Source organism: Myotis daubentonii, chromosome 2 (assembly GCF_963259705.1).
Source record: "Myotis daubentonii chromosome 2, mMyoDau2.1, whole genome shotgun sequence".
In the NCBI taxonomy this organism is placed as follows: domain Eukaryota; kingdom Metazoa; phylum Chordata; class Mammalia; order Chiroptera; family Vespertilionidae; genus Myotis; species Myotis daubentonii.
In genome coordinates this window covers 100,893,707-100,906,964 of record NC_081841.1, presented here as the reverse complement: position 1 = coordinate 100,906,964, position 13,258 = coordinate 100,893,707, and the positions used below count along the sequence as shown (strand labels likewise).

Below are 13,258 nucleotides of genomic sequence, written 5' to 3'. Positions count from 1 at the left end.
ACGTATAGAATATAGGCAATCACCATGCCAGGATTCTCCCCTTCTGTTCAAAAAAGACAGCCAATACTTGCACTCACAATTAAATGCAGTTAATTCTGAGTCTTCAAAATTCACAAAATAAAGGTATCACTGGTTTCCCATTTAAAACGTCTAAGAAATAAACCATAGAAGGAAAAATATTCACTATTGAAATAAATTATTTAACTTATTTCTGGTTTAGAACTATATTTAATATCTATTTAACTTTTATACTATTTGATCAAATAAACACCAAGAACTGTACTTCAAACTATAAATATTGTACTATTCTACAATATATCACATAATTAATCAGAATAACATATCTTGGCTTTTAGGCTAAGTCTTTCATGCCAGCACAAGATTTTATAGGTAAATAAATTAAGCATGACACATAAATATGACTTTACTTTCAGTTTAGTTTTTCTAATATCTGATAATTTTTTGACATGTTTTAAAAGGGAAAATGATTCAACAATAATTTCTCCTTGATATTCACTTATACTAGCTTATTCCGTTGTAGGCAAAGTCTTTAGCTTACTGTTGATTTTGTTAGATGGTGTTCATTAGTCATTGCTTTTACAGTGGATGTAGGAGTGGGGGAAAAAGGGCAGCCTTGCTTCTTTGGATACAAGGAAGGAAACAGAGTTTCTGCCTCTCGATCCTCCTCCTGGTTTTTCTCAGAGCACAAATAAGTGAAAGTAAAATAAGAAAATGTTGGCCCTAGCCAGTTTGGCTAAGTGGATAGAGCATTAGCCCATGGACTGAAGGGTCCCAGGTTTGATTCTGGTCAAGGGCACATACCTGGGTTGCAGTCTTGAACCCTGGCCCTGGTCAGAGTGCATACGGGAGGCAACCAATCAATGTGTCTCTGTCTCTCCCCCTCCCTTCTTCTCTCTCTCTCTCTCTCTCTCTCTCTCTCTCTCTCTCTCTCTCTCTCTCTCTCCTCTCTCTCTTTAAAAAGAAAAAGAAAGAAACTGTTGGGAATATTCAGGGAAAGGCAGAGGAAGGGTGTGGGAGCTCTAAAGCCCTGGGGCAAACTGTAAAACTGTAGTATCGGAACTCCTGGGGCCACTTCAGACAGAAATGGTGTGCTTCTAATGAGGCCACAGTAGAAGGCTGGGAGACTTGGCAAAATTTCAGAGGCAAAATTACCAGGCTGGTGACTGATTAGACTGGCGAGAGGGAGGAGTCTAGCTCCTGGCTATGTGAGCTGGTAGATGGTGAAGCCATTTGCCATTTTTGGAGACAGAAATGCTGACAGGTTAGGGGGATGCAGAGTTGCATCTCTCACACCTGCTGAACATGGTGTGTGTGTGTGTGTGTGTGTGTGTGTGTGTGTGTGTATGTGTGTTCCAAGCTGGAAAGTCTGGAATGCATGAGGTCACTGAGTCTGGCGCTTAGATGAAGGATCTAACCTTTCAAGCATTTAGACTTGGAAGTCATAAGCACACAGGTAACAGTGGAAGCTGGAAAAGGAGACAAAAGCTAAGGATAGAACCTTGGGGAGCATCAGCCTGGATATTATGGAGAAGGGAAAAGAGTCTGGAATGAAGAAGGCTGGAATATAGAAGAATCACAAAAGATGGTTAAAGAAAAGGAAGGAGGGGCTGAAACAAAACAAAACAAAACACCTACAGAGAGGTCTGTAAGAAGGAGATGGAAAATATTTGGAATTGGAGTTCACTGGGTTGCAGACTTGGGTGAGACTAGTTTCAGAGGAATGATGAGGGCAGCAGTCAGCTCTGACAGGTTTAGGGCTGAACTGGAAGTGAGAAGGGGATTTCCTTGTGTGACTGTAGAGTCTCTTATGACTGAAGCTGGGGGTGAGGGTTGGTAGAGAATCCAGAGGGCTCAAAGCACTTCTACTAACTTAGAGCATAGACTGCACCCTCTCTACCGGAACCTTCTCTCCAACACTTAAATACATTACATTCTTTTACATACTAAAATCAAAATCTAAACCCAAATACCTCAAATCTCTTGGGTATAGGGATCTGAACACAGTTATAAAGGTGGTGGTACACTGAGTTAAGATTCACACCAACCCTAAAATCACACCAATCCTAAATGTTAAAAGTTGTTATCCCTGGCTGATGAGTTAGTGTAATTTTTGCAAGATGTAATCACTATGTGATATACATATATTGTAACAAATATACTTAAGTGTCTGAAAGAAAAACATTTCAAAACTAAAATTCAAAATTACAGTAAAAATGTTGCAATCAAGATAATCCTATATAATAAAAGCCTAATATGCTAAGTGTGTGGTCGACTGCTCGGCCGTTCAACCAAAGTGTAATATGCTAATGATATGCTAAGGCTGCTCAACTGCTTGCTATGAAGTGCACTGACCACCAAGGAGCAGACAATTGACCAGTCGACCAGTCGCTATGACGTGCACTGACCACCAGGGGGTAGATGCTCCGACTGGTAGGTTAGCTTGATGCTAGGGTCCGGCTGATCGGGACTGAGTGAGATGGGCCGGACATGCCCTGGAGTCCTCCTGCGGTACCTCCCCAGCTGGTCAAGCTCCCGTGTCCCTCCCTGGCGCTGATCGTGCACTGGTGGGGTCCACCGGCCTGGCCTGCACCCTCTCGCAATCTGGGACCCCTTGGGGGATGTCAGAGAGCCGGTTTCGGCCAGATCCTGCAGGCCAGGCCGAGAGACCACACTGGTGCACAAATTTGTGCACCAGGCCACTAGTAGTTATAATAATAACAATCCCAAAAGTTGTATACAGTGAGGCCTTGACTTACAAGTTTAATTCATTCCAAGACCGAGCTCGTTAAGGAGCTCGTTAAAGAGCTCATTAACTCAAATTACTCTATCAACTCAATGCAAAAAATCAGCCGAGAGACAGCTGGTATCTCAAAAAACTCATTAGTCAGGACACTCGTAAGTCAAGGCCCCACTGTATTTAAAAAGTAGCCCCTGGTCAATTAACTAGAAGTATAAACAATCAGCACACAAGCACAGAGCCTTGCAAATAGCAAACACACAATAAATGTTTGCTGGGGTGCATTCTAGGACATTTCTGTAATTGTGGCCGAAGCTCTGAGCCCTCAAGCTATTTCTAAAATCATAACAGCAGGTCAGGGAGTGGATTTCCTGGGGGTACAGGAAGCCAATCTCAGTTTATTCTTGAAAGGTATTCACAAGCTCTTTCCCCTGCTTAGCTCAAAGACCACATGTAAGAAATCAATGAACAGAGAAGGGTGTCATTTGCCATGATGCTGAAAGCCTCAGCCAAGACCACGTTTGTGTTTTCCCCCCTAGGTGAACATGGGCTTTTTTCCTACACCTAAGTCTTGTCTATGAGCTCACCTGAACATTTCCAGTAAGAAGAACAATGTATAATTTTGGAAGATAATATATTAAAATGTGCATGGCTTCATTTCTGGAAACATACATGCCTTTACATGTGAATTTCATTTACTTTCTAGGCAGTACTTAGTTCAGGGTGAGAAGCAAATTCATTATCTATGACCTTGGCTGCACTGTCCTCCAATTCATTATCTACCTGTATGAGGTCTCAAGCAACACAGATGCTTGTACTGACTTTTAGGAATCACATATTTTAATACCCTTGCTTAAAAGGAATAGTATTTTAAACCCCTTTTCCTACTGCTTAACTACCATTTCAGTACCAAACCCCAGGTAGCAACTTGCTTCCTTAAATAAGTCTTTTATTAAGAATAAATGGGAAGTTAATCTATAATAATAAAAGTTAATATGCTAATTAGATTGGATGTCATTTTTGATGTCATTCCAGACATCATTCCTGATGAAGCCAGGGCCAGAGGGAAGCCTGGGTCCCAGGTGCCAGAGGGAAGCCAGTGGGAAGGAAGGCCTACTCTTGCACAAATTTTGTGCATGGGGCCTCTAGTTTAAAATAATCACAGTAACAAATGTAATCCCCTAACATTATGTTATAAGTGGGATCCAAAATGAAATGAAATGTCCAGAGACACGCTGCTGGGATGGGTGGGAAACAAACACCAGCCGTGATAGTGAAGATAATGGTACCCTGGGTTTCGCTGCTTCCAAGTCTTCCATGTACTGATGCATTAATTTTAGGGGGGACAAAATGTTCACAAATTAGTGCAAATCTTCCTTAAAATAAGTCATTGTAATATTTAGCATCTAAATGCCTTCTCATTCCCTTCTGTTTCGTGAGTGGACTTTTCTTTTTGGGTTGCCCTTTGGTGCCAGAGTAACAGACACGGTTTTTACACAGTTGAATGTTCCACACTGTGTGGGCCATGGGCCTTTTTCTTGTTTGTTTTTTAAATCCTTACCCCGGGATATTTTTCCCATTGGTTTTTTTTTAGAGAGACTGGAAGGGAGGGAGGAGAGGAAAGGGGAGGGAGAGAGAGAGAGAGAGAAACATTGACGTGAGAGACACATCAATTGGTTGCCTCATGCTAGCATCCCTACCCTGGCTAGTGATCAAGCCTGCAACCCTTCAGTCCACAGACTGACATTCTAACCACTGAGCAAACTGGCCAGGGCCCTTTTTCTTGTTTTTAATCCTGGATCTGGCTCTTTGTGCTGCAACGTAATCACCAGCAAAAATAACCTTGTAATGGGAATATCACAGTCAAATCAGCAAATATGCTATAACATTTTGACTTCCTCACTTCCTGTAACAAATTTCCCTCCCTCATATTTTAGTAATTGGTATTCTCCCCAAGAAAACCTCCTATCTATGTCTCATGTACCTCTAGCATCTTGAAGTATTTTATTTTTATCGGAATTCTCGGGGAAGCCAATCCTTTAAGCAGCACTGGTGCCCTTTCCTTTCTCCAATGCTCCTTATCTGGCAGCCTGTTCGAGTACATTCATGTGGTTTGGCCAGGATTTCCCCTTCATAAAGATGAACTCACTGAATCTAAAAACATATGTCCCGCTACAGATAATTAGTCTCTTTAAACATCTGCCGTGTCTTATTTTCTCTCATCTTCTTTTTTTCATGGCCAACAATTTTGGGGCTTTTAATAGTCAAGGAATAAAAATGTATTCTCTGATATTTAAGAAATTTTAGAATTAAATAAGGTATCTTATTCTATTTACAGTCCATTGCTATTATACATCAATTAACATTTTAAAATGATACATCCCATTATGAAGAACTTACTTTATACTTGCTGGGAGGAAAAAAGGCATCTCTCCTTAAATATTTATCAGCACAGTGAAAGATGCTATTTTTAAACTTCACTAACACAGAGTTTTCTAGTAAATTATTTATGTCAATATTAACTGGTAATTATTCCTGAAATTATAATTATTTATATGAATTGTAATTAGGGTAGTCACCAGTTGATTATACATATCATAACATGGTATAGTGAGTAACACAGTGTAGTGAGCAGGTCTGAAAGCAGTCAGACCTGGGACTGAATCCCATTTTTGTATCTTAATAGCTCTGTAACACTGGGTACATTCCTCATTCTCCATTTCTCAATTTATTCAAAAAGTGTGGACAATAAGGGTTACTGTGCGAAATAGATCTAATCAATGTAAAATAACTAATATAGTATTTGGCTTGAATTAGACAACTACTAATCCAACCTGCAAATTTAGAAAGTCTTTAAATAGGGGAAAAAGGAAGGAAGGGAAAGGAAGGGAAGAAAATGGAAGAAAGAAGCTCTTTTCCTCCCTGGCTGCTTAAAGCTCAACCTTCATCATGAATGACACGGTAACTGTCCAGACCAGGAAGTTCATGACCACCAGACTACCTCAGCGGAAGCAAATGGTCACTGATGTCCTTCACCCTGGGAAGGCAATAGTACCCAAGACAGAAATCCGGGAAAAACTAGCCAAAATGTATAAGACCACACCTGATGTCATCTTTGTGTTTGGATTCAGAACTCATTTTGGTGGTGGCAAGACCACTGGCTTTGGCATGATTTATGATTCCTTGGATTACGCAAAGAAAAATGAACCCAAACACAGACTTTGCAAGACATGGCGTATATGAGAAGAAGAAGACCTCAAGAAAACAGAGAAAGGAACCCAAGTACAGAATGAAGGCAGTCAGGGGGACTGCAAAGGCCAATGTTGGTGCTGGCCAAAAGGAGGAGTAAAGATTCTTCGGTGACTTTATCTGTGATGGTTGTGCAGATTTTTCATGAGAGGATTAGTAAACTATAAACTTTTTAAAAAAATGGAAGGAAGAAAATGAAAATACTACATCATTATGCGTAATATTTGGGGTCAGCTTTGATGACTTGTATCCATATCAGTGTCCAGAGGAAAGGAGACCACTATTCTGGCCTGGAGCTAAGCTGGATGATGATCTCAAAGACACTAAAATTTTATCTACATGTGGAGGTTGCTACCAGGTGATTTAATCCATTTGAGTTGAGTACAATCTGTTTATGCTCCTAGGAGTCATAATGAGCGTGAGGTTTAAGGATTTAGGAGTGAGAGCAACTGGACTGATGGGAAAAACATAGGTGCTAGAAGAACAGGAAACATGGACCCCAGACACTGTCTGGAACTCAGCAAGGGCTCAATAGATGATCTCTGTGTCCAAACCCAAAATAAACTAATAAAAGAGGTATACAGAAAGAACGAATAAAATGAGTTAGAAATAAGAGGACGCAAACAGAAAAGCAGATTAATTCACTAATAGGGACAATGACAACACTGTAATACTCTGTTCAAAGTTAAGATTTAAACAACTTCTGGAAATTGAGCAGTGAAATAAAAACAGCAATGGACTAGGAATGACCTGAGTTGGGTTCCACGCCAGGTGTGTTGCCATCAAGGCAGCGAGCAACCGTTTTGGGGCTTCAATTTCCTCATGAGAAAACAAAGGGCGTGGGAAGTGCTCTGAGATTTCCTCCACTTCAGTCGGCCACATGTCTCAAACATTAGATCGTGTGGCACATTTTAAGTTGTAATCCTGTGTCCGACCGATCCAATCTATAGGATTTTGCAGCAGCTGGGCCACATCAGAAGAGTAAGCCTGAAAGTTGATTCATAGCAAGGGCTGGATCTCTGAAAGTGCACGCAGCTGAAGCCGGGCCACGGGTGCTGCTGTGGTGACAGCCTGTCTTTCTTCCTTGGAATGTGTTCTTTGAGGAAAAGCAAGACCACTGAAAGAGGCAGGCAGGGACGGGTGCCCAGCCCTCCGCCTCAGACCTGCCGTGCTCTGCCCATGGCCACTGCGACACTCCTGAAGGCCTGTTCCGCGTGGCCCAGGGGAGCCTGGCCACAGACCAGGGAAGGAGCCGGTTCAAAGGCATATTCAAGGTGAGTTATGTGAAAATTGCCCGCAACATCCTTTTTTCCCTTTTCTCTCACATTGTTAGCATTTATTAACTCAATGTCTCCATTTCCCTTCCTGTATTTTAATCTGACTCACAGTTGGTGGAGAATGTTTTCAGAACCAACCCAGAGCTGATAAATAGCAGTGGCTAAATGTTAATAAAGGAACAGGGTTGAGATTGAACTAAAGCATGGGTTTAAGTAAATAATTACACAAAATCCATGATTTTATAAAGAACAATTTCATAGAAATGTTTTATGTTTTTGTTTTAACATGATGATAAATGGAGAGAATGCACTGGTAGAGAAAGCATAATTTTAGACTTGGAAGGAAACTTTAAAGTTCATTTCAATCCACTAAATGTTTATTAAATTTTTCTTGGTGCTAGTCACTGTAGTTACAAAATAAGTGAGATGAGGTTCCTGTTTTTAAGCAGCTCTAAGTATGTTAGGGAGACCGATATGATCCGTGCCTCTGCTGGGTCTCTTCTGCACCCAAATTTATTCAGTAGCCCCTGCTCTGTTCATGTTACAGTGCCTGACCCTGAAGCCTGCATGCTCTGGTAGCTCCAGCTGGGTTCTGCCAGTGAGAGGTTCTGGCCTGACTGGCCTGAGATTAGAGGGTGGGAAGAAGATTGAAGCCAGGATTTCTCCCCTCTGTCTGAGGTCTCCAGAAGTGGCCATGTTTCCCCAGTTCTTGATCCTGCTGGACAGCCCCACCAGGATCCATGCTCTGCAGTGACCCAGCCACTGCACTGGGATACCACTGCCCTTCCCTTTGGCCCTCCAACCTAAGAGGGTGGGAACTTTTTGTTGTGGTTCACCTCTGGGTTTTCTCTCAGCCCCTATATCAACTCTGCACCCTATTCTCTGAATTAAAATCCACTATCTATAATAATAAAAAGGGTAATATGCTAATTAGACTGGATGTCCTTCTGATGTCCTTCCAAATGAAGCTGGGGCTGGAGGGAAGCCAGCCCAGATCCTGGGTGCCAGAAGGAAGCTGGTGCTGGCAGCCGGGGGAAGGAAGGCCTACTCTTGCATGAATTTCGTGCATCAGGCCTCTAGTTTTAAATAATTAGCCTGGCTTCTGTACTACTGGTTGACCCTGACTGATACACAACCTTTTAATGATAATGTAGTTTAAGAACTGTTCTTCTAGCAGTTTGAACAAAAACACTCAAGAGCTATGGGTGGGCACAGAGAAAAAGATTAATTTTGCTGGGAAGTCTGGAAGACCCCACAGAGATAGTAGCACCTGTTATAGTGACACCTTGACAAAAGATGAGGGTTTGACCTTTGAAAAGTGAGCCAAATCTTAACAGGTGAGGAAGGAGGAAGAAAGACCTTCCATAAGGAGAATAGCATAACCAAAACTTGAAAATGTACAGCATGTCTCTAGCACAGGCAGCAGTGAAAGAGGTGGTTAGAGGGTAGGGAAAGGATCCATTGTGGGGCTCTTGGAAGCCCTTCCAAGGAGTCTGGGATTTGCTTTTCATGCAGTTGTGACCCTTACCAAGTTTCTAAGCAGTGAAAGGGTTATATTACAGGAGTGAAGGAGGTTATGACATGGAGATCATCCAGAGTAACTGCTACAGTTGAGCCAAAGGTGATGATGGTCACAATCAGCATGGTAGCAGTGGGAATGTGGAGAGGAGTAGATTTGCAAAATATACTGATGAAGGAAAGGATGGGATTGAAAAAAGATGGATATGTAGGTCAGGGAGTGGTAAGAATATAAGAAAATTCTCTGTTTCATGTTTGAACAGAAAGATGTATAATAATGCTCATACGCACATAGGTTGTAGGCAATGAGCTTATTTTTGAGTATGTTGAATCTTAAGTAATCATGCAAACACAGCTGGAAAGTGTGACAGGTTCTGAGAAATGCCAGTCTGGTGCTCGTGAAAGAGGTAAGAGCTAGAGATTTATATTTGCAGTGCAAATATTTATATTTGGTTGAAGCATGGGAATGGAAGGATGATCCTAGGGAGAGATAAGAAATCCATAAAGGACTGAACTGAACTCCATAAAGGAACACTACACTTAATGGCCAGAAAGGATAAGGAGAACCAGCAAATGAGATGGAAAGAGACAGGAGGAAATTAGGCAAAAGAAATAATTTAGATGTCAACAGAGAAGAGTTTTAAGAAGTGAAGGTAGCCATGAATATATCACAGGACAAACATCAAGTGAGATGACCGGAATGTCTTTTGCTCTGGTGTTGTGATGGTTAATTTCATATGTCAACTTGTTGAGGAGTTATGAGGTCATCTGGTTCCATTTCCTCATTTCACAGTTGAGGGAATAGATCCTGGGGCAATTGACTAATCTGCCCAAGGGCTCAGAACTGCTTAATAGTAAAACTGGTCTAGTCCTTTGGCGTTTGATGGTCAACCAGAATGTGTCCTACTAAAGAGCCCACTCTCCATGATGAGACCAAGGTTTCTCGTGGAGAAGCTCAGAAAGATTTGGTATTCTACATCAATTCCCTGACTAAAGTCACTTCAAGAAATGTAGAGAGGGGGGTTGCCAGTCATTTTTTAAATGTTTTTCCACACATCCTAAAACTTAATTCTTAACACTGAAATTATTCACCAGATCAAAAATATAAACAAACACAAAACAGACTTCTGATTGAGATGTTCTCAGTCTAAAAGACCTTTACACCACAGTTCAGGTGTTAGCATGTACCCAGGCAATCTAGTTTATAAACTATATCTTTTCTTTGTGGGAGACAAAAACTATCATGAGAACTAACAACCTTAAATGTCTCCTTTCCCAATAAAGACTTGCCAGAAAGAAATACATGCTAGTTTTATAAAAGGAAGATAATTTCTTAATCAAGGAGATCACAATGGTATTTACAAATCAGTTATACTAACTGACATTTTTTGTCATCTGTTGTTTTAAAAGATGAAAGTATTATTTTATTTTTTTACCATTTTTTAGTGTATTCATGTTTTCTCTTAACTTCTAGGGGACCTGACAATGGGACATCCTGGAAGAGCATAGGCTTAAAGAGTGAGACAGCAGTCAGTACACATTATATCCCTACCATTTCCTGGCTATGCACGCTTGGGGTGATAATAACTAATAACATAGCAAGTGCTACTATTTACCTGGTGCCGTATTGAATAGAATAATAGATGAGCCCATTTAGTTGATCTCTGTAATTACTTTATGAAGCAGGCATTTTTATCCCCAACCCCCCTTTTAGGGTCAGAAACTTAAGCTTTGGCATTTTAGTAACTTGCTTAGAGTCCAAAGGTTGAAGGCAGCTAAGTTGGGAGGAGGCCCAGTTCAGTCCACAAGGTTACCCAGCGCAGCGGTTCAGAGGTTTCACAAATACATCCTACTCAGATTGGGTTGTACAATCATAAAGGAAGGCTCCACGTGAAATGCTAAGCAGAAAGTAGTGCCCACTCTATATTATAATGGGGGTGGAGAGGAGGAATGCTACTTTACAATATTAACATTGATTAGAATTAGAATGTTAGCTGCAAAGTAGACTTTTGCTATGTAGTGAATCCCATCCCCTTCCATCCCTTCCTGACTTAAATTTTTAAAACTAATTCTCCAAGAACCTTAATACTGTACAAAATTATTTGTAAGATATCTAAGATTTGTGATAATAAAGAATGAGGTAACATTAGGTTGTGAGCTCATTTACCTTAACATTTGAAATAAAAAAATTTTTTTTAAAGGGGGGAACTGAAGTATATAGGCTGGACATGGACTTGTGTTATTAAGTGTGGAAGCAAATGCTTTGGAACGTTCTCCCTGTGCTGGAGCTGGCTGACCTGTCACTGACCAGGAGTCCTAAGCTGCCAAGCTGCCAATTTACTTCTTTAAACTACTAACTCGTTTCTTTATGATTCTGAGGATAAATTCTAAGGGCTCTCAGCACATTCCCTTACGGGGAAGCTCAAATTAGTCCCCTCTCCTGGACTCCCACTGGGCTCCTCAGTACATCACAGAAGGCTGGCTGAGAAGACCTCTTTCTAGTCCCACAAATCATCCTAGTACCTGCTACTCTGACAGGCCTGGGCCATTATTTATTACAGAGTAAGCACTAGCTGACTAGGGTCAATTATTCCATTGACCAGGCATTACAATAATTCCTGGTAATTAAAAGAGGTACTTATGTGAATCTGGGTGCATATTGAAAGAAACATCAGTCCTTTTGTCAACTTGGCAAGTCTATTGTTCTGAGCCAGGCCCAACCAATTAGCATCTTTTGCCAATCCCTGTCAGCTGGGGCTTGAAAAAAGGAGAGAAAGGGGGTCAGTCAGATGCTAATTTAGATACAATTGTGTCAGGGCTTTTGGAAGGGGCTGGCTCTAAAGAAGCCACCAGGGTTTAATGAAGCAAACAGCTTGGGTCCCAGTGACCCTGCAGGGGTAATTTTTAAAAGACCCCTCTGTGTTCCTGTGCCAAATAGCAGAGGGACATCACAAGAAGCCCTTCCTTTAAAAAAATTGAGAAGGATAATCATCCGTTAAATCTGCTCATTAAACAAATCTCTCAGGCGGACTTAACGTGAATTAGCACTTTTCTAAAAAAGTAAAATGTGACATACAGGAGACAGTTCAGATCATTTGAAAGGTCACAGTTCCTTATTATAGACTCAGTTATTGTTAATGTATTAATATTTGATGATATGGAGCCAAGACCACCACCTTCATTCAACGTTGGGAGCAAAATAGTATATTTTCCTAACTGGAAACCAGGGACAACAAAAACACATTCACCAGGTCCAACAGACCTAAGCACAAACCAAATATAGTTTCATGTTTTTCAAACATAGAAATTAAGAGAAAAAAACCCCAAATCTGTTGACTCCCTCTACTGCCTTCCACCTGATACCTGCCAGGCTCACACATGGGGGCTAGTAGCCTGACAGCCAAGCTCCCAGAGGATTGCAGTTCTTCAGGGAACTTCAGAAACCCCTGCACGTACTCCCCCAGGCCATTTGGTCTGGAGTTCCACAGCCTGGACACAAAGGTTCAAGTGGCTGAGGCCCCAGGAAGATTCATGACTGACAGCGTCTGGGAGGCAAACTTCCTGGAAAATAGTGAAATCTTTTGTTCACAAGCGAAACATCACAGTGACACAAATACTTCCCTCACAGTCTCTCAGCCTTTTCTAAAGGAGGGTTAATGAGCTCTCTTCATATTTACTTCATCATTTTTAGGTGCTGCGAATGGGCCTGTTAAGATGGTGTTTGCAATGAGGCATGAAGACTTACACAACTCTCCATCTCATCAACCTAGACCTTCAAATAAGAAGCTTATGCCCATTAAAGTATTATTTCATCTGAAAAGAGCAAAAGAGCCAATCCTGGACCACACTGGAGAGAAATACTTAATATTTCCTATTGTAAAAAAAGAGAGTGAGGCACGATTCTAAACAGAACAACACTGAAGCAGAAACGTGCGCCAATGTTCACTGCAGCACTACTCACAGCAGCCAAAGGTGAAACAGCGCAAGTGTCCACCAGCAGATGAATGGATCACAAATGTGGGGTTCAGGACACACTACCCCAATATTTTAAGCTGAAGCAGTTTGGAGTAAGTGGCAGAAGAGGTGTTCTCTCCCACCTTCTCCAGCCCTTCTCATCTATACCCAGAGTGAAACAGCATGAATGCCGAGAAGAATCCTAACAAGCATGCCTTGCCAAATTTCCCCAGGGCACTACACTCAGCTCATACTCTTTGCCCTATCACACCTTTCCATGACTTTTTACTCTTCACCAAACCCGCATAAAACCTTTCAGGTTCCCTGGTCAGTGTTTCTCAGTGGTTAGAATATGGGTCCACGCACCAAAGGGTCTCAGGTTTGATTCCCAGTCGAGGGACTGTACCTGTATTGCAGGTTGGATCCCCAGCCTTGGTCAGGGCACATGAGGGAGGCAATCAATTGACGTGTCTCCCTAACATCTATTTCTCTCTCTTTCTCT

The 13,258-nt window shown here is 41.5% G+C and overlaps 1 protein-coding gene and 1 pseudogene across 3 annotated transcripts in view; one reads left to right on the top strand and one right to left on the bottom strand.

Annotated features, from left to right (window-relative positions):
- The window catches only part of ATP8A2 (ATPase phospholipid transporting 8A2), a 680,267-nt gene that overhangs the window by 96,286 nt on the left and 570,723 nt on the right, over nucleotides 1-13,258 (bottom strand). The gene's annotated exons all lie outside the window — the stretch shown is intronic.
- Nucleotides 5,698-6,168, top strand: LOC132226259 (small ribosomal subunit protein eS24-like; annotated as a pseudogene).